Source organism: Oryza sativa, chromosome 11 (genome assembly GCF_034140825.1).
Source record: "Oryza sativa Japonica Group chromosome 11, ASM3414082v1".
In the NCBI taxonomy this organism is placed as follows: Eukaryota; Viridiplantae; Streptophyta; class Magnoliopsida; order Poales; family Poaceae; genus Oryza; species Oryza sativa.
Window position 1 is genome coordinate 26,508,919 of NC_089045.1, and position 21,874 is coordinate 26,530,792.

Consider the following 21,874-nt stretch of genomic DNA (forward strand, 5'->3'; position numbering starts at 1 on the left):
GGCTTTGAACGATATGTCATCGGCAATCCAGCCGATCGTTGGTTGCAGGATCAAACCAACTGGCACGCTCAAAATCTGAAGGCAATCTCTTTGGACCTACACTAGAGTTAAGTAGATCTCTCAGGCCAGTGCGTGTTTTTCGCGTCAAAAAGCCCATAATGGAGACCTTTTTCTCTATCAAGTCGCCGGCTCCTCGAACCGTCTTAGAGAAAAAGGCTCCTCCAGCTGCCGCGTCCAGGTGGTCCCAGACGTGGGAGTGAGTCCATTGTAAAAATTTTGCAAAATCAGCCAGTCGTCCATCCCAAGATGAGGATAGGCGACCATATATTCCTGAAGTCGTTCCCACGCCCCATTAATGGACTCATCCCTCGTCTGCTGAAAACTTAGGATTCTCCCACGAAGGGCGTTGGTTTTGCCCATCGGGAAGAACTTTGACAGGAATGCCGTTGAGCATTTGTACCAGATGTTGATCGTGACACGGTTGGCATAAAACCACTGTTTCTCTTTTCCAAGGAGGGAAAACAGAAACAATCGTAGCCTGACGGCGTCAGGACTGATGCCCTTCACTATGTATGTGCTGCAGATCTCCAGGAACTGTTGTAGATGTGCATTGGCATCCTTATTAGGCTTAGCGCAGAACGGGCTAGCATGCGCCATCGTAATGAGGCTGGACTTCAGATCGAAATCCATGTCTCCCATGTTGATTTGCGGCCCAGTGGCCACGTTGTTAGCGAAGGGAGCAGGGAATTCACGTAGGGTCTTGTCAGCCATAGTCTTGAATGTTGGTGGCGCTGGTATGGCTGGTTTTTGTGTCGGAAGAGTTTTCTGCGGAGCAACGACTTGCGGCTTGATGCTCCGAAAGAAAACTTCTGGATTCTCCTTTAAATTTTTTGGCAAGTTGAAACTAGTCATGCACTACCCTGTTTCCACAATAAAAGTGAAAACAACTAAGGTTAGCCAGCAAAGGACAGTGATTCTACAAGTGGTAAATATAAAATATTAGTAACGGTAATCTCGTTTATGAATCTTCCCCAGCAACGATGCCAGAAATGCTTGTTGGTATGTCTTAATGACATTACTAGAAACATAATTCCCAACAGTGACGCAGAAATACTTCTGGTATATTATGGTTATAGAGTTTATCCGCAAGCGTACGGATATACCATTGTAGGATTTCACACGAGAGTATTCGATGGGTAGTTTATTTGTTTAATCCCATGGGAAGATTATAATAGAGAGAACCGTACTAATAATTTATATATTACTTGTATCAACCAAAGTCTAAGCAGGGGTTAATATAATTCATCTGGTCGAGTGACACTAAGCAGAAGCATTCATACTCTTACTCATGATAATCTAAGCTAAGTGGAAAGAATATAGAAAGATCATATTCCTATACTTCTAGGATGCATACTGTTATAAAAGCTAGTCGATATAGCGGAATGACGACTAACCTTCCTGATCGCTTCAGTCATAGATCACTCAAGACACGCCAGATGACGACACAGGAACACACGATATTTGTTAACGAGGTTCAGCCGAAGCCTACATCCCCGGGGCTCTGATTATGGGCGCTCCTCCCCAACCAATATAGCTCCTAGCCGCTACGAGTCCATGGCCTCGCCGCCATCCTCTCCCTGCGTGTCTACGCTACATTGTAGTCGCCATGGTTACATTGTGGTGCCCCCCCTCTCTATTTAAGAGAGATGTCGTGTTACAGAGTCCGACTCTAACTCTACCTCCTAACACCTATTACAACTTCAAGTCCAACTGTAATCAAATAGAACTAGTATATTCGACACCTATTCTAACCAAATCCAAGGCCAGAAATGAACTTGTGAGAGTGCGCAGCCCGGCCCACCAACCGTGGGCCACCTAAGTCACATTGGGTCTGCTCAACCACAGGCCCAACCGGAGCCACAACTTTAGGTCATAGGCCTACACAACCCAAAAGACTAGTTTGATGGGTGAGGATCGACCCCACCTTTTAAGTCGTGCTTCCCCATCATCAATTACCGATGTGGGACTAAACCCAACAATCTCCCCCGTCACAACATCAGGCCCAACAATCTCCCTGTCACATCACCCATGTGACCCGAAGACTTCTTACCTGGGCCTCGGGCCTAACAATCTCTCCCGTCACAACAACCCATGTGACCCCGAAGACTCGTTACCGGCCTCCCCACCATGTGACCCATAGAAATTGTTCCGTGTTCTAAACCTTGGGCTTTAATACCACTTGTGAGAGTACGCAGCCCGGCCCACCAACCGTGGGCCACTCAGGTCACATTGGGCCTGCTCCACCACAGGCACAACTAGAGCCACAACTTTAGTTCCTGAGCCTACACAACCTAAAAGACCAGTCTGATGGGTGAGGACCGCCCCCACCTTTTAAGTCGTGCTCCCCCATCATCAATTAGCAATGTGGGACAAAACCCAACAATATACATATTATACATATATCCTAGTTATATCATTACTTAGCTAATACCCTCTTTCCGATGCCCTCCTGGTGCTTCTAGAAGCAACCCTTAATTGCCGAGTTTCTTACGACAATCCATCATGACCATACAACCGAGGCTAAATACGGAGGAGTACCCTCCCCTGGAAATTAACTTAGGACTATATACACGCGCGGAGGAATACCCGTACTGAGCTGTCACCATTAGCGGCCCACCTCGTTTCTGCAGCATATAACCCCAAATAATGATCTCCAATAATCTAAACACCATGCTTAAATTACCAGATATTACTCTAATATCACCGTCATGACATAGAGTCGTCGTAGATACGATCATTATACCCACACCATTGCATCTCCTGGATAAGCTAGCATCATAATGAATATAACTTGAACATATAGTAAAGTTGGTATTTATATACTCGGAAAGTAATACAATACCAAAGTAGTATAAAGAAGAATATTCTAATAAAAGTGCAAGTCTTACAAAAGAAGGAAAAGCGACTAGAGCCATACCTGAATTCTTCCAAAGACTCCGAGGACTGAAGATTCTATTCTAATTCTATTCCACTATACTCTAGAAACTATACTAAACTTGAGAGATGAAATGAACTTCTTGCTTGAGGTGTGTGGAGAAAGTGAGAAGGTGAAGTCCTTTTATAGCCTCCCAATGACGGTTGTGACAGTTGGAATGGTCAAAAATGCCCTCCAATTGTCATTGGGATGCAATCGTGGACATCCACGCAAAACCCTGCATCCAACGGTGGAGATGGTGGTTCGGCCGAACCCCCTGGTTTGGACGAACCATGGGCTGGTGCAATCCAGCCTATTTTTGGCTGGCAGCCTCCTGGAGTTCTTCTCTTTGCAGACAAGTGAATTTTCACCCAATTGATCATGTCATTTCTGAGTTCTTGGCCCATTCATTGATAAGTCTGATTCTCGACATCGTCCGATTGATTGATCACCTGTTTTGATGTCGATTCTCCTCCATTTTATGGTCATTCTCTGCAAGAGGTTAGTAATCCTAGTGCTAGTGGAATATTTATTATTTAAACATAAATATGCATTGCAAGCGTAACTAGTTCTCCTTTATTTTGGTAGTATTGACGGTCGAAACTGATCGCTAATGACCGCCAACAGTGTTACCAACTAGGTGTAAAGATCTGTATGATCTTTAGTCCCGGTTGGTAACACCAACCGGTGCTAAGATCTCAGGGGGGCCTGACAGCCCCTGACAACATGTGAACCGGGACTAAACATTACATAGTCCCGTTGCGCCTATAAACCGGGATTAAAAACCGCTTTTAGTCTCGGTTTTTAGTGGATTTTGGCTAACCGAGCAAAGATGTTTCTCCAGTAGTGAATTCATATTTGTTTGAAGCACATATACCTACACATTGTGATAACAGAGTCGAATACAAAATATAAACGATGGAGATCGGATAGAATCGTACAGATAAGAACAAAATACTCGTTTTTTTTTTCTCGTTATCAAAGTATCTAGCTGTGTACTCTCTCTATCTCTCTCTCTCTTCTTATATGCACCCTATAAGGGTCAATGCAATACCCAACACTAGATTATTTGGATTTGTCCCATATTTAATTATTCCACAATACTAAAAGAGATATCGGTAACAACTCGATTGGAAATTCATGCACAGGAAAACGACTTGGTTGAAAACTGATTGTTTGAATTATTGAGTCCAATGATCCACACGGACAGGATAAGTCGTCGGTCTTCAGGATAAGTCGTCGGTCTTCAGGGGCAAGTAAAATATAGATTGAGTGGCCTCTGCACTTATAACTTCTAAAGATAACATGCAAATGTGTCACATCATCAGCAACTAGCTATTATTATCTAGAGGATTATTCAAATTCACGTGTGCCACATCATCTCACTCACTAATAATTATTATTTAGGATATTTTAAATATCATACAAATATGATATATTATTCATAATTTTGTTGTCTTTTTAGTACTCAATATGTAATTAATGTCAAATCATTATCTCCACATCATTTTCACATTATTTAAATGTGTACATCTATCATTTCTGTAATGTAAAATATAAATTTATCCACAGATCCGGTGGCAAAACGCGGGATATCAACTAGTAACTAGTCTTAATGATAGACACTACATATATCAGACAGGTACTACTACACATCTAGAGACATGTATGTCTTTTTGCTATTATGCCATACATGTCTCTTTTTTTTTCTTATTATAAAAGCTGCAAAACACCTCCTAATTTACCGTCCATATACAACGGAAGCAGGACTTCGCTGCTGACCATATGACGACCTCGGCGATAAGACTGCAATCCCTTCTCTCAACCTTGTTGCTAGTGTTCCTGCTTCTCACCGGCAGCAACCTCCTCCTTTCAAGATCAGCTTCTACGCACCGACCAAGCCCTTGTAAGTTCCTTGAATTCACTAGCTACTTGAGTTTAGTACCATGGCTTCACGGATCATGATACAATTATTTCTCGTGATTGGTGGACGTTTGCTTGTTGGCACAAAATATACAGTACTATATCAATTCAATATTTTCTTCCAATCATTTATTGAAACACAAACACTTGCATGTGTTGTATCTATAAGTTCACTAGCTATTCTCTCGCCGAATTGCACACGGTCCAGCGAAACATATTTGGCTCGTTTGGTTAATCCTTAGAAGGAAGATATTCAAGGGTATTGAGAGAGATTAATTCTACACCTCGATAAATATAAAATTATTCATTTTCAAATCCTCTTATTTATAGATTGAGTAAACAAGTCCTTAATACTTGTTTGGTTACTCTCCCATAAGGGGATTGAAGGGATTTGAAGGAGATTTATTCCGCTTCTATTTTAGTGTGGAATTATTTTCTCTTACTCGCCCCGAATCCTTCTCTCTTAGGGGATTAAGCAAACAAAACCTTATGCAAATACTATTGGTTCCTAACTGGGATAGGGTGCTGGTTTCCAAACCTGCCTTGGGCGCATTTTTAAACCTGGATTACGTTGCTGCAGGAGTAAATTTTTATTTCTCGTGCAGGTACCTTGGACCCCACCAATCCATCTCCCATCTGTCCTGGTCAAGCTCCTTCCCCGTATTGTCCCCAACCGCCATGTCACAACATGAATCACGCGCCAGCCACGGAGCAACAGGGTGCACATTTGCCTTAAGTAGCAGATGGTAAAGGGAGCGAGGTGAAAAACGTATATATATTCAGGGAAAATTTCAAACCACCCCAAAAGTCATTTAACGTTTGATGTTTCACCCTATAAGTAATTTTGTTGGAAAAGCCTCCCACCACCCAGTTTTGTTGCAACAATCTTTCAATACAAACGTGATTAATCAAATCAGCCCGTTATCACTGATATTGTGCCACCATATGCTAAACTAGCCGAGTTAATCTTGTCTAGGTGCTTATATTAGACCACTCTTTATGTTTCACTGTATTGATTTTGTTAATAGCTAAACTCAGTGCAATAACGTTTAAGATCTGATCCGCAATTATGTTTGTGGGAATCTTTAAAACTTTTTAATTTTGACAGCTCCTTGTTTATGAAAACATGTTGATTTGGTCAAACACGTACGTACTGGGATGGTTTTCTGGACACAACAGTAGGATTTTAGGAGGGTAGAAATTTATAGCAACATAATTTATGGGATGGAATATCAAATTTCAAGTGTTTTATACTGTGGTTTTTGTAAATTTCCGTATATTTTAGTTCGTGTCATCTTTTAACTCGTCCCACATCTGTGATCGTCTAGAACTATAGTATGTAGTAGTATGTAATAACTTATGATGTATTCCTACTAAGGAAATAATATTTCCATTGCCTGCCTGCTAATGCTTTTCAAATAATCAATATATCTATCTATCTATCTATCTATCTATCTATTATATACATACTAAAAGTCCATTAAACTTCCTACAAACGCTCTCAAGCCGCCACGTGAAACTCCTACAAACGCTCCTAGGTCGCCAAGTGGCTCTATCTAATCTAACCGTCGATTTTAACTTAAATTGGTGGACCCAATATTTTAGACCATTAGATTAGATTTTTACTTAAATCGGTGGACCCGGTATTTTAGACAATTAGATTAGATGTATTTTATTTTATTTTAAAGAAACTAATTCCTTACTCTATTACGTACGTATATGGGAGAAACACAACTGAAGTAACCAATAAAGCCTACCTATTGTTCGCGTCAAAAGAAAAAAAAGCTGCGCACAGAATTACTATAAAATCAATAAGAAAAAAAAACCATACGTACTTAGCACCATGGGAAAAAATTGATGATATTTAAAATAGGATTTTCTATCATTTAAAGATAAAATATTTTACTCTATAAATTTACGTAAATATCACCGTTGATTTTCATTTAAATTGGCGGACCCGATCGATGTTTTAGAACATTAGATTAGATGTATCCATTATGTATACTTCCTAAAAATGCTCCTAATCCGCCATATGACATCCTGCAAACGTTCCTATGTTTCCATGTGATGCTCTAATAAATTAGTAAAATTCTACTTTGTCTCTCTGTCCTTTAAAAAAAAGTTTTGTTTCGGTATCAAATTTTGCTCCATAAAGAGTGTAATTTTTGGTTACAAAGAAACTTTTTAATGCTGCTTCGTCGATTTCTACTTCATTTAAGCACAAAACTAATAACAGTAGCTCCTTCTCCGATGCTTGTTTTCACCTCTCCTTATTCTATATGAAGGGTACAAGTAATTGTAATTATTTACCTTTTGTTTAACTTGTCTTTAACTAACTAAAATAATATTTTTTTAGAAATGAAGAGAGTATTAAGAAAGATATTAAAACACTACTATGATTTCATTAATATGGAGAAAATAAGGTGGGAGAAATAAGGAGGCATCTGGTTCAATGGCTAAAAACAACAAAGAAAAGGATGTAATAGCACTATTGAATTAGATTTAGCGTATCATTATAAAACTACACAATCAATTTTAGGGTCCAATTCTTAAACTAAAACTACACTTTTATATGGACAGACGGAGTAGAAAAAATAGAAATTAATTTTGAGTCCTCCGTATATAAGACGTGGGGATGCGTGCCCATGGGTGAAATAGCTTCTCTCCCTCTAGGCCTTCGAAGCGCAGGGGATGGTAGCTCCGGTCAAATTAATGTCGACAAGCCTACAAGATTGCTCTATGTCATCCCGCCTGTCGCTGGTCATCGTCCTGCTTGTTATCGTCGGCAGCACGGCCAGCACCGTTCCTCCTGTTGCCAGTTCAATGGAGAACTCTCCTTCCGGATGTAAGTGCTTTATTCTCTAGATCGAGCGTTGAATTATTTAACCAGTATAACAGTTAAGAATATTGAACACAGAATATAAGATCATCAAGTCGAGAAATAACAAATATGAATGCGGGACTAACGAACAATGATATATAAAAGTAAATTAGGTAAACAAAGCAAACCAGTCAATTCGTCGGAATCGACATGTTTATCGTGCACTTAAGTTATTAGTATTTTTCTTTCATGTGACGTTATCAAACTTTTATGAGAAAATCCATAAAATGCCATCGACAACCACCTTGATCCCAGAAATGCCATCGACAAACACAACTTCCTGAAAATGCCATCGTACAAGCTTATTTCTCCCAGAAATGCCATCACACCGTTAGTCCACACCGTTAGAACAAAACATTTTACAAGAATGACTAAATTGCCCTCGCTCCAAATAATACTATCCCAATCCACCGGTAAAAAAAAACTACTGCTAATGCTTGATGCGTCACATGCATGGCCGGCCTGCGTCGAAGGCGTCGGCCTGACACGCGGACAGCCAGAGGAAGTGGGAGGGTCACATCGGCAGTGGCGAATGTCTCGTCCGCGTTGTGGTTGGAGTCGGAGTCGGCGCTTCGCTCGCTATCCCTGGAGGAAGAGGAGGAGAGGCGGGCGAGCCCCGCGGCGGTCATGCTCCAGACGCGGGCGCCACAGTAGGGGCAGCGGACGCGCGGCTCGAGCGGGGCGTGGTGGATGACGAGGAACCCGCGCGTCCGCGACCGCATGAACCCATGGTACGCGTCCACGACGTCGTCGTACGCGGCGTCGGCAGTGGCCGCCGCGTGCTCGCAAAGTGGCCTGGCACGGCGGCGACCGCCGCGCCGCAGCAGAAGAAGAGCAGCTTCGCCATCGCCAGCCAACCTCCCCCAATGCGTCGATGCCTGGGACCGTCGTGCGGATGCCTGCTGCCGACGCGCCGCCGCCGGCTGCTACCTCCTCACCACCCGTCGTGTCAACGCCTGGGACCACCATGCGGACGAATGCTGCCGACGCGCCGCTGCCTAGGGGCCCCGCGCCGCCACCTGGGACTGATGCGCCGCCGCCTGCCACCTCCTCGCCACCCGTCGCATCGACGCCTGGGACCGCCGCGCCGCCACCGCCTGGGAGCCCCGCGCCTGCTGCCGACGCGCCGCCGCCTAGGACCACCGCACCGCCGCCTGGGAGCCCCGCGCTTGCTGCCGACGCGCCGCCGCCTGGGACCACCGTGTCGCCGCCTGGGAGCCACACGCCGCCGCCTGGGAGCCCTGCGCCACCACCTACCACCTCCTCGCCGCCCGTCGCGTCGACGCCTGGAATTGACGCGCCACCGCCTGGGAGCGCCGCCTTGCCGCTGTTGCCCATCGGGAGCTGGAGGTTGAAGTGGAGGGGAGGAATGGTGGCCGGCGATGGGATGGAAGAGAAGGGGATTTATCCTTTGTTGAGGAGGGTAATTTGGTCATTTTGACAAAATTAACAGTGTCTAACAGAGTGAAAGTGACGGCGATGGTATTTTTGGGACAAAATGGCTCGTACGATGGCATTTCCTGGAAGTCGCGTTCGTCGATGGCATTTCTTGGATTAGGGTGTTTGTCAATGGCATTTCATGGATTTTCTCTTTATGATTAGTCCTGTTTGCCTCCTTAGCGATTGTGTGGCACTAGCTAGCTGTTGTTATCAGTGGAAAATACATTCTACATCTCGTGATGCTGGTCGAATCAAACGCATGCGAAAAGGTTTCGATTTCAGCACTGGTATATATCGTATAGTTCAAGCAGATAACGAGCTTCATCCCCTTCTTTTCCAGTCCACACATTTGCCTGAATGATCTCTTTCAGCAAGAACAATATCTGCTTTTATACCACCTGCTATTGGCATAGAGCGAAAATTTATCGATGCTTTCCAAGGCTATATATATTAAAGTAAAAAGTACGAATTACCCCCCGAACTATCACGGTCGTCCGAATTACCCCCCTGAACCACAAAACCAGATATTCTTCACCCCCAACTATGCAAACCGGGCGAATTACCCCCCTGACCCAATCCGCGGTGGTTTTGGTCTACGTGGCAGTCCAGTCAGCAATTTATTTATTAAAAAATAGGTGGACCCCACCTGTCAGTCTCTCTCTCTTCTATCTCTTCTATCTCTCTCTCCTCCAGACGGCGACAGCGGAGGCAGCGGCGAGGCGAGCGCGGCGGAGGCAGCGAGCGCGGCGGAGGAGGCAGCGGCGAGGCGAGGCGAGGTGGCGGCGGCGGCGGAGGAGGTGAGCGGCAGCGGCGGCGAGGCGGTTGGCGAGGGGACGACGTTGCCGCGAGCAGGCGAGCGCGGCGGTGGAGGAGGCGAGGCAGCAGCGGCGGCGAGGCAGTTGACGGGTGCGGCTGGGTGGCGACTGCTGGTGCGGGGCGAGGCGGCTGCGCGAGACAAGGAGGCGGCGCGAGACGAGAAGGGGCGACGTCGTCCCCTCGCCAACCGCCTCGCCTCCGTCTCCTTTCTGACTTCGCCATCGCCGCTCGCCTCGCCCACGTGGTCGTCGGACAGGAGCGAAGCAGCGGCGAGCACCTGCAGCATGCGGTGATGCGGAGGAGGACGACCTCCTCAGCACCCGGGTGGGAGAGGGTAGAGAAGCCGCTGCCACCGCTCGGCACCCAACCGCCGCTCGCACCCGCCCCTGCGCCGCCCTGCCTCGCCGCCGCCGCCTCGCCTCCTCCGCCCCCACCGCTCGCCTCGCCGCCGCGCCTCCTCCCCCACCGCCACCACGCTGGCCTCTCCGCCGCCGCCTCGCCTCCTTCGCTCCCGTCGCTCGCCTCGCTGCCGCCGCTGCCTCGCCTCCTCCGCCCCCGCCGCTCGCCTCGCCGCCGCCGCGCTCGCCTCTCCGCCGCCGCCTCGCCTCCTCCACTCCTGTCGCTCGCCTCGCCGCCGCCGCACTCGCCTCTCCGCTACCGCCTCGCCTCCTCCGCTCCCGTCGCTCGCCTCGCCGCCGCGCCTCCTCCGCCGCCGCACTGCCTCGCCTCGCCTCGCTGCCGCATTGCCTCGACTTGCTGGGCCGTGTGAAGGAGGAGAGAGAGAGATAGTAGAGATAAGAGAGAGAGACTGACAGGTGGGGCCCACCTATTTTTTACTAAATAAATTGCTGACTGGACTGTTACGTACACCAAAAACATCGCGGATTGGGTTGAGGGGGGTAATTCGTCCGGTTTGCATAGTTGGGGGTGAAGAATGTCTGGTTTTGTGGTTCAGGGGTGTAATTCAGACGACCGCGATACTTCGGGGGGCGGGGTAATTCGTACTTTTTCCTATATTAAATATTACACTATACTACAAGCAAAATATCACCTCAGTGGCTCTGTGTCACAGCATTTTAAGTGATACTTCTATGACACAAAGTATTCTTGCTGTTTTATCTATGCATGGCATTTATAATGATCATGCCAAATCGTATGAAATAATTTGAGTTTATCGATTATAATATGGCACAGATACTCTATAAGTACATACAAGAACTGAAAGTAATAAAAATTCAACCAGCATTTGCTGACTTGTCATGAGTCAGGGCCAAAGCCAAGTGGTGTCCATCTGGCTCCATCACGCTGTCCATGGGCCATTTCTTACAGGTCCGTGTTAATTATATGTATAACTGTTTAAAAAAAATTATATGTATAGCAAAAATTGATCTCGTGACAAGTTGTTGATGATTTTTTTGATGGATGGATGGTTATTATTTTTAGTACAAATTAAGGTGGCTTCATCTCATCTGTAGAAAAATATGCAATGACACACATTTGGCCAACTCCACTCAACATAGTTTTGTTGCGACTACACTAAGGAAGTTGACAAAGTGAATCAAAGATATAGCTTGACGTTACACCGAGATGACCTGGTGAAGTAGGTTGCAAGCTGCACGGTATCATGCATCTAGGGCTCGCAGATCTCGATCATGGGTGAAGATAAGACATGGACATCGAGACAGTTTCGCCTCTGTACGAGAACATCACCGAAACATAGAAGAAGTTTGATACAAACCACTGGTATGTCAGACAGTCCCGATGCCTCCCAAATCTACCACTGCACACATGTCCTAATAATAAACGAGTTCTCTGAACTAAGGAGCGAATAAGCTTTGTCATCGGAACTTTATGTATCATTGTTACACATGCATGGGGCTCTGAATTTTATATAGGCAGGCATTGTACAAACATAGCTAGGCAATGAATTGATCAGCTATATAATGTGAATAAATTTCACCCTCATAGATAGCAACATGGTGAGAACTGACATTTACAAGCATATATATATATTGTCAGTCATAAAACGGTTTGTACTATGCGTACTATACAGCCGCATAAGTTTCTACTAAAATGAGCAGTTGCTGATTATTGATGTAGCATACCGCAGTTGCTCATATATAATGTGAATAAATGAGCACTGCATGTGGAAGTTACAGTACCAGCCTACCGGTTACCACCAACGTGCATTAGTTAGAGCCAACAAATGATTTCCCTACAATAGAAGTACTCCCTCTGGAATTTTTTAATGTACGACGCCGTTGACTTTTTGACAAACGTTTGATATTTCGTCTTATTCAAAAAAAATATGTAATTATAATTTATTTTATTATGACTTGATTTATTATCAAATGTTCTTTAAGCATGACGTAAGTATTTTTATATTTGCATAAAAATTTTGAATAAGACGAGTAGTCAAACGTTGGTTAAAAAGTCAATGGCGTCATACATTAAAATACGGAGAGAGTATATATATATATATATATATATATATATATATATATATATATATATATATATATATATATATATATATATATATATATATATATATATATATATATATATATATATATATATATATATATATATATATACACACACACACAATTTGCAACCTTAAAAAAAGAACTTTCACTGAATATACATCCTTGTTTTTCCCCAGCGAGAAGAGTATTTTCTAAAAAAGCGTATAACGCAATGTAATGATGATCTGGAGTGTACTACAACATTTTACATGACGTATATATAACTGGTGCTAAAAAAGAAGCAAAATTATCGTTCGTAGGGCGCTGCCAAGCTAAAAGTTACAGTAACAAGAGCAGAACTACATGCTGCGCAGAGATCATGTTTGAAAGAGAGAGAAAAAAATATTTGGTTGATCAGAAAGGCATTTAGAAGATGAGATGCACATTGTCGTTGTCATGTTAATAACCCATTCTGCCCTGCATATTTGTGATCTTGACAGAATGAAAGAAGATGCAGTTATTTCAGCAATTCAGCTGCCGCGCCTCCAATCTCTGCTCATCCAAAATGTTAGTAGCAGAGAGTTTGCGAGAAAGCTGGTTATGCACGGTCTTCTCCATTACACGAAATGCAGTCCTCGGTAACGTGCGAATCGCACGCATTGAGAGGCAGAAGAACCATCCGGTCGTCGTGATGGGGATATCTCCGTGCTACTGCATTGCTTTTTTCTCTGCAAGCCCCGAAGCAAAGTTAAAATCTCGAGCTACATATGTCGGACAATCCTGTTGCCTCCCAATCCAAATTTTACTTTGGTTTTCGCTCTTGTTTGGATGGATCTTAATGTCGACTCATCACTCATGCATCGCTCATCCTCCTGGCCTTTGATATATATCCATGGGAACTACTAGAGAAAGGCTTTGTAGTCTCGCTTGGGAACCTCCTGACTACGAATCCGGGACTAAAGATGAACATTTATTCTCAAATCACAACAACATTCTCATCTTCAAATCATAGATCGAATGAAAAAATCATTCTCAACAAACAATCATTCTCAACAAACAATCATCACAACTCTTCTCAACAAACAATCATTCACAGATTAACAAGGAAAAAAGAAAAAAAAAGGGAAAAACGCCCGCGTGCCGGCCCCTCCGCACCGGCTCCATTGGCCGGCCCCTCCATACTGGCCCCGCTGGTCGCCGCCGGGATCGCGCGGCCCCGCCGGCCGCTGCCTACCGCCGCCGCCTCCCCAGCCCGACTGCCACCAACCACGGCCAGAGGCAGCCGCCGCATCTTCCGCCGCCAATCCAACCTGCTCTGGCACGCGCAGGGCGCCGCCGCCGTGCGCCAGCCTCTCGCTCCTTGATCTGCGGCAGAAGAAGATAGGATAAGAACGCCGTAAGGGATAAGAGAGAGAGGGGAGATGAGATGATAAGAACGATCTGCTGAGAGAGGGAAGACGAGGAGTTTGGAGGATAAGTTTTAGGGATTATATATTGTATATGGATTTTTAGTCCTGGTTGATAATAATACCAACCGAGACTAAAGATCCCCGGCCCCCTGACTAAATCTGACTGTAAATGAACCGGAACTAAATATGATCTTTAGTCACCAACCGAGACTAAAGATCATCTAGGACCGATAGAGTTTTAAACCTGGACTATTTGTTTTTTATCGACTGGGGAAATATGGTTTCTCCAGTAGTGTCGGTTGCAGATCCATATACATACATGTACCATGGAAGGGCAAAATTGAATAGTTTTGTGTTTTTCAGTCCATAGCAAATGTGTAGTTCTATTTGCATAGATCCCCATATATAAATCAGTTTGTACTATTCCCTCCGTTCCAGAAAAACACAACCTAGACAAGGATATGACATATCTTATTACAATAAATCTAGACAACCATTTATCTAGATTCGTTGTACTAGAAAATGTCACATCCCTTTCTATGTTTAATTTTTTTTGGAACGGAGGGAGTATGTCATAAACGGTGAGCTTCCTCTGAAAGGACTGTTAATTTCGAATTGTAACAAGTATTCCTCTGAAATTGTGAGCTAACAAATTTGTTTTTTCCCTCGCACATGAAGTTGGTTTGAACATAAAATTTGGTGGTGACATATTAATGCCTATACCTGTTAGCGATTTTTGCATGAATTTAGAACTTGGAAAAAGTCCAAATACCCCCTAAACTTTATATGGTAGTCCGTCTAGCATCCTGAACTTTAAAACCAGATATCCAACCCCCTGAACTTTACCATACCATTCATATTACCCCATAAGGTGGTTTTGGATGATGGTTTTGCATATTTTAGAAGCTTAAACAAATAATTTTTACTAACTAATATAACATATTTGAATATCATCAGTTATAAATCATCAATTTATTTTTATATAGTGGTGTCATACTATTATTATATTGGTACTTGTTTGTAAGTGAGAGCTAATAAGGAGCAAACAGAAAGATTTAAGTCAAAATTTTAATATATATGTCTAAAGCGTATGACATGTGATCAAACTCATCCAACTTATATACAAATTAGATAAAAACCACGATACAAAACCATCTTAGGGGTTATAAAAACGGTATTATAAAGTTTAGAGGGTTGAATGTCCGGTTTTAAAGTTTAGGGTGCTACACGGACTTTCATCCTAAGTTTAGGAGGGTAATTTGGACTTTTTCCTTAGAACTTATATGTCAGGTTTTCACTTATTCGATGGTTTTCATCATCTATTCCCCGTTTTAACACATGCATGGCTCATATTTTTCTCCCGCACACGTAGAATTATTTTAAATTTATATTTGAAATTAACGTATTTGCATATAATGTCTATTTTGTCATTGTCGATATATTATGTATGAAATAAATAATATGCATCCATGCATGTATCGAAAATTAAAGGTCAGCATTTGTCACTTCTGACAATCGTGCACTTTGTGCAAGTACCGAGTAGCATTATTGGACTTATATCTAAAATTAATGCATATTATTATCACATTCATTTTGTGCTTGTTGATACATTATACACGCATGAAAAGAAACTAGCAATTAATGTACAAGCTTTGAAGAAAATATCAAAATATGGTGTTTACAGTAAAATTGTGATCTTCAGTCCTCAAAATAATATAAAAAATCATCACCCATAAATCTGCCGGTGGACCCACATAGAAATGTGCTACGAACTTAGGATGCCACCACGCCCCGGTGGGCCTTCAGATTTCCACCGTACCTGCTTAAGTGAGTACATTACATTTCTCACCACTGGTGGCAATTGAATATCTAGGAACATATGAGGTCTGTAGCGGTTGCTGGTAGGCTGGAATGCCACACTCTGTGCTACAGTTGCACTTTTGAGGATGGACATATGTTTTTTTTAAAAAAAAAGCTTATTAGACATCAAGAGCATTGCCGGACATATTGGAAGGAAAGATTGGATTAAAACAAGAACAATGCAAAGCTCTGGAGAGAGCCTTGAAACATCTAGGACCTCCTTAAAAAAGGAAGCCAGACAGAAACAAATTACAAAAGGTCTATATTGTCCTTTATCAAGAAAGCTACTTGGATCGCCGATTGCGATCTTTGCTGGAAAATCCATCGGTTTCGCTCCAGCCAAACATGCCACCAAGTGGTTAGCAGGTTTCCTATGATTTTCTTTCTTTCACTTTTTTGCCTGATGGGTAGCTAGAGTTTCTATCCAGTCAGAAAATTGACTGAGAATCGGAATGGAAATTGAAGTGTTGGTAACCTTGCCAATCGCAGATTTGATTCCAGAATCCAGACTGCTTTTGTGAAGTCGCATTCTTTTTGCAAGATGTGTTGCATCCTCAAAAGCGTCCCTGCACAGACTGCAAATCCAATCGCAAGGCTAATACTGCATCAAATGCAAGCTACACAGTACTAGGTAGATCAGAGCTCCCCTCTTTAATCAAGGCAACTTCATAATTAAGTCAAACAGGGATAACTCAGTACTGTAGCCCTCCTCCCCCCGCGTCGGGCATGCGTGGGTGACACGCGGGGGAGGGAGGGGGCAAAACTCTAGCACCACTGCCCCCTCTCAGGTGCGGGGGAGGCAGCAAAAGCCAACGGCGGGCCCTCCCCTCAAGAAGGCGGTAGATCTGACGCTGCTTTTGTGGGATTTGGTCATCCCCTAACTGGATCCAGCCAGGGTGGGGCGGGGTGGCGGGCTGGGAACGACGCCATGGAGTGGAGCAGTGCGGAGGCGGCACGACGTGAGAAGGTGTGGGCGTCGGCAGCGGAGGGTTGCCGTGGCGCGGTGAGGTGCGTAATGCCGGCACGCGCGACGCCACCTCGCGGCAATTTGACAATTTGACATGTAAAAATGTGTACTTCTATTTGAAAAGAGGATACCCTCATATATAGCAGACATGTGACAATGGGACATGCATATAAAACAGTTTATACTGTGCATGCTATAGCTGCATCAGTTTCTAATTAAGTAGTTGCTGATCATTTGATGCCAAATTGCAAGTTAACTAATGTACTGGGTAGAGGGGTTATCCACGAGTTCGATTCCTTAAGAGCTAACAAAAGATCATGTAAATTGCAATTGGTGATCTTCCTCCGAAAGGACTGTTAATTTCAAAGTAACAGGCCGGCATTCCTCTGAAATTGTGACTTAACAAATTTAATTTTTCCCTCGCACATGAAGTTGGTTTGAACATTAGATTTGGTGGTGACATAGTTCATGCCTATACCTGTTTAGCGATTTTCGCAATAATTCAGAGAACTTATATGTCAGGTTTTTATTTATTTGATGGTTTTCATCATGTATTCCCCGTTTTAACATATGGCTCATATTTTTCTCCCACACACGCAGAATTATTTAAAATTAATATTTGAAAATTAGCGTTCTTGCATATATGGTTAATTTTGTCATTGTTCATATATTATGTATAATTGTACGAAAGGAACCAATGAATAGTGTGTCGTTGAAGACTCTATGGAGGGCTAGCAAGTGCTTACTTTGAAAATGCTATCTTCAATCCTTGCCATAAATATAAAAATTCATCTACATCAAGCCAAGGTGTCCCTAATGTCTGATCAGTACGATCTGCCAGTGGACCCAGAAGCAGGGTTCAAAATTCCGGAATGAAATATCCGAAATTCCGGTCCTATTGGAACCCCCCCCCCCCACATATGATATTATTGCGGCCAGTTTTTTTTCATTTTTTGAATTTGATAGTATTTATTCAAATTTGGCCACATTTTGTTAAAAATCGAATAAGATCATACCAAAATTTCAGAAATTTTGCTATATCGACACCCTCCAATACAAAAGCCGAAAACGAAAGATTGAACCCTGCACTGAAGAAATATTTTACTACGACAAGATGGTACCATGCCCTGAAACTGGAAAGTGCTTGCGGACAACCGAGGATATCTATTATATACTAAAAGCACGTTAAACTTCGTACAAACGCTACTAAACCGCCATGTGGCGCTCCTATAAACGCTTCGGGTTCGCATCCCCTGCCTTTGGGCACAACGGCAAACTTTGCCGTTCCTCAAATCATAAACGTCCATTCCATATTTACGGCTAGATTTTGCTGAACTTCCCAATTAAGAAATTGCTTTTCTCGAACGCAACGTAACGTAATGCCTTCCCAATTAAAAAGCTGCTTTTCTTCTCCAACGCAATATAACGCAATACATCGTTTGATTAAACGCTTGCTGTTGCCTTTTGATATCATACTCATTGTTGTTCATTTGTTCCATGTCCACTAGAAAAAAAGGATACATTTGTTAAACACACATATATTCCCTAATGATCTGTATTGTGGATAATAAATCTTGAAGTTGCAGGTGCTAGATTGCTGGTAGTATTCAGAAAAGAAATTGAAAATATACTCTCTTTTTTTCAATATTTTGCGTTTATATACATGCATGGAAAACATTTACACAAATATACTTCCTCCGTAAAACGGGGACGCAGGGCCGAGGCAGTGCCGCTCTTCCATTCCGCGGAACCGGCGATCGCACAAGACGGCCGTGCGGCACCGCCTTGCTCCCGCAACTAGCCCGGCAGAGCGGCAGCGTGGTGGAGGTGGGACCACCCTCCACCACGCTGCCGCTCGCCCAGGCTGTGGGAGCAAGGCGGTGCCGCACGGCCGTCCTGCGCGACCGCCAGTCCTGCGGAATGGAAGAACGACACCGTCTCGATCCAACGTCTCCGTTGCGTGGAGGTATATTTGTGCAAATCTTTTTCGTGTATGTATATAAACACAAAATATTAAAAAAAAGTATATTTTAAAATTTTATTCTAGTATTCGCTATTCGTCTATTCTTGATGGACATGCAACAAAATGGAACTATAGTGGGCCACAACCATGACAATGTCATCCGTCTGAGAAGAAAGCGATTTCTGAGGTGATGTATGTTGGGCCAGCAAAATCCAGCCGTAAGTAGGAAATGGACGTTTGGGATGGAGGAACGGCAAAAATTGCCGTTGTGCCCAAAGGCAGGGGATGCCAACCCAAACGCTTCTAGATTGCCACGTGACGCTTTAATAAATCCTAGAAATTCTAAGAAAAAAGCAAAATATCTTACCATCGATTTTTATTTAATCTGGTGGACCCACTATTTTAAACCATTAGATCTTTGTTAAGAAAAAACCCAAATCAATCTATAAAAAATTCCCCCATTATCCCCGTGGTGTCCCCGTGGACCTATACGTATGTACGTACGTACGTACGTATCCCCTGTATGTTTTTTCATTTTTCCTTCTTATATACTTAGATTAGATGAAAAACTAAAAAGTCCAAGTTAAATTAAAGTTGTAAAAATATATGTTATTTCAAGTTTTATTCTAAATAGCGCATCTCATCAAAACATCCAAAAAAATATTAATAAATTAAAATTGTAGATTATATGATTGTATATAGTTAAATTGGACTTATATTTTCAAAAAATAAAAAGAATTTAAATTATGAGCAGTGTTCTAAAAATTTACTCACTCCCTACTGTATAATATTGATATGTCCAAATGACATTATTAAATTTATCATGAATATATTTTCATATATTATATGTTCCTTTATTCATATATTTTTGGAAAATTAACGATCATGTATTTTTTTTGGCACCATGTGGATGTCTTTTTTATCTCTTAGGCTTCATTCGGTTTACCTCATTAGATGAGCTTATCTAGGACACGCGAAAAAAAAGCATGTCATCAGCGTAAGAATATTTAAGTATTAAATATTACAAACTTGAATATGGATTTATTTGATCTTTTAAAAAACTTTACGTAGAAAGTATTTGAAAACATGCATCATTTTAGGAAACATCTCACCATAAAGGGAGTAGCCAATCCGATAAGATTTTAGAACTCAACCTTAAATTTACTACAAAATATATAGTATATAATATATTTTGTCAATCAGGAATAGAGCCAAATATATCAATCATATATCCCTACTAATTCCTATGTGTTTAAGTTTCATATACAAACTACTATCCACCAATTGTCAAGTCATATTACTTATGAGGCATCCGTGCTTAATGCATCTAATAATTAGATGACATCTAATAAGCAGTGTGTTATCAAGTACAGATAATGGACAATACTAACTGGAAAACCATCAACAAATGATAGGTAAGTATTGATACCACAAAGCCACAACAAATAATAGTTGACTTCAAATATGTTGGAACTATTGAGTAATAGCATTCCCACACACCTACATACATTCCTAGATGCCACATGACGCTCTAATAAATTAGGGTAAATCTAACAAAAGTTATAAGAAAAAGTAAAACATCTAGCCATTGATTTACACTTAAACTGGTGGATAAATTATTTTTAACCATTAGATTAGACCTCTTCAAGTAATCCATTACGACTATGACTAATAGTAGCATTCCTGCACTTCCAAGATGCCGCGTGACACTCTCATAAATTAGAGAACATATAAGAAAAAAATATATTAAAAAAAATCAAAATCCAACTGTTTATTTACATATAAACCAGTGAATATATTATTTTCAGTCGTTATATTATATATATTCAAGTAATCCCTCACTATTTACGTACATAAGAGATGTCATAAATGAAAAAAAAAAGAGTGTGTATACGATTAACCCCATAAAGTAGTTTTCTCTTTCATGCAGCTTTGAGATTTTCCACAAATTGTGCATATAAGTAGCGATCACTCCTGGCGAGGCTGTTGAAGAAGCCACGCTGCACAGCACTGCTTCACACCATCTCGTCAATTTTCTTGAAAGTATTTTTTACTATTAATGTTAAAGGCAATCACGAGCGCATATATAAACATCCATCATAAAAATAGGCATACGCACACCTACCGTAAGAGAAAAAATATTTGTCAAAAAAAGAGGAAAACGTATGTACTTAGTATTTGCCAGGAAAAACATATATATATATATATATATAGCATCGAAAATGTCGCATGCAACCACATATATCTTTTTAATTATATCATTCCCATCTATATAATGTTAATAATTAGCATATATAATTTTGACACTATAGATTATTCCATCGTATATTACCCATGAATATGCAAAGGTGAATCAAATATATAATAAAAGAAAAAACAAAACAAAAAATATATTAACTCATATGTTAGCTAACGATGGTGATAGACGAATTTAGATATAACCGAAACAATTCGTACTGTCATTATAGTTTAAGGGTGTAATTCAGACTATTTCCTTTAAAAAAAGTCATTTCCACATAAGGATTCATAATAAAAAATTAATCAACACTAATTTAGTAAGGTGCCCGTGCATGTGCGCGGGCCACCTTCCTAGTGTAAATAAAACATCAGTGGAACAGAACAAGTATGTAGCAGCGGCCGGTGGTGTTCCACAGCCGCGGCTAAACTTGAACTTCGATCAGTAAATGATATAGCTCCGGTCACTAAGGTGCGATAAGATACAAGATGCGCCCTAAATGATAGACGCAAGCAAGTTGGAAGTGAAGATTATGCATGTCTGATAGCCCTGATGCCTTGCAAACCTATTACTTCATGTGCTGAGTTAGCTTAGTATATGATCTATGGAGTGAACAAGTTTTTTTTTATCTGAATACATCACAGGTGGCAGACATGGAGCTCTGAACTTTATATATAGGCAGGCATTGTCCTACAGATCCAGGACATGATCGAGTCAATTTGGCTCTAGCAAGGCTGCAAGCAAGAATTTATCTCTCTGTAAGAGTGCTCACTTGTACGACGAACAGTGTGAGAGCAGATTAATTAATTAATTATGTGTACAAAACTCAACAATTATTACCAGTTTGTAGCTATTGACTCGCGTATTTGACGGGATTAACCGCACGGCATACTGCAGAGGTTCCAACGTCCATGATGTTATAACTTATAAGGAGTAA

The 21,874-nt window shown here is 42.1% G+C and overlaps 1 long non-coding RNA gene and 1 other non-coding gene across 2 annotated transcripts; both read left to right on the forward strand.

Annotated features, from left to right (window-relative positions):
- The first annotated feature begins 298 nt into the window (after positions 1–298).
- On the forward strand, positions 299–405 carry LOC112937231 (small nucleolar RNA R71). The gene has a single exon (XR_003239746.1). It is a non-coding gene; the product is annotated as a small nucleolar RNA R71 (small nucleolar RNA).
- Positions 406–4,647: 4,242 nt separating this feature from the next.
- On the forward strand, positions 4,648–13,369 carry LOC4350959 (uncharacterized). Its single transcript, XR_001541048.3, has 5 exons — positions 4,648–4,880; positions 5,503–7,742; positions 11,229–11,363; positions 11,478–11,777; positions 13,003–13,369. It is a non-coding gene; the product is annotated as an uncharacterized lncRNA (long non-coding RNA).
- The last annotated feature ends 8,505 nt before the right edge of the window (positions 13,370–21,874 follow it).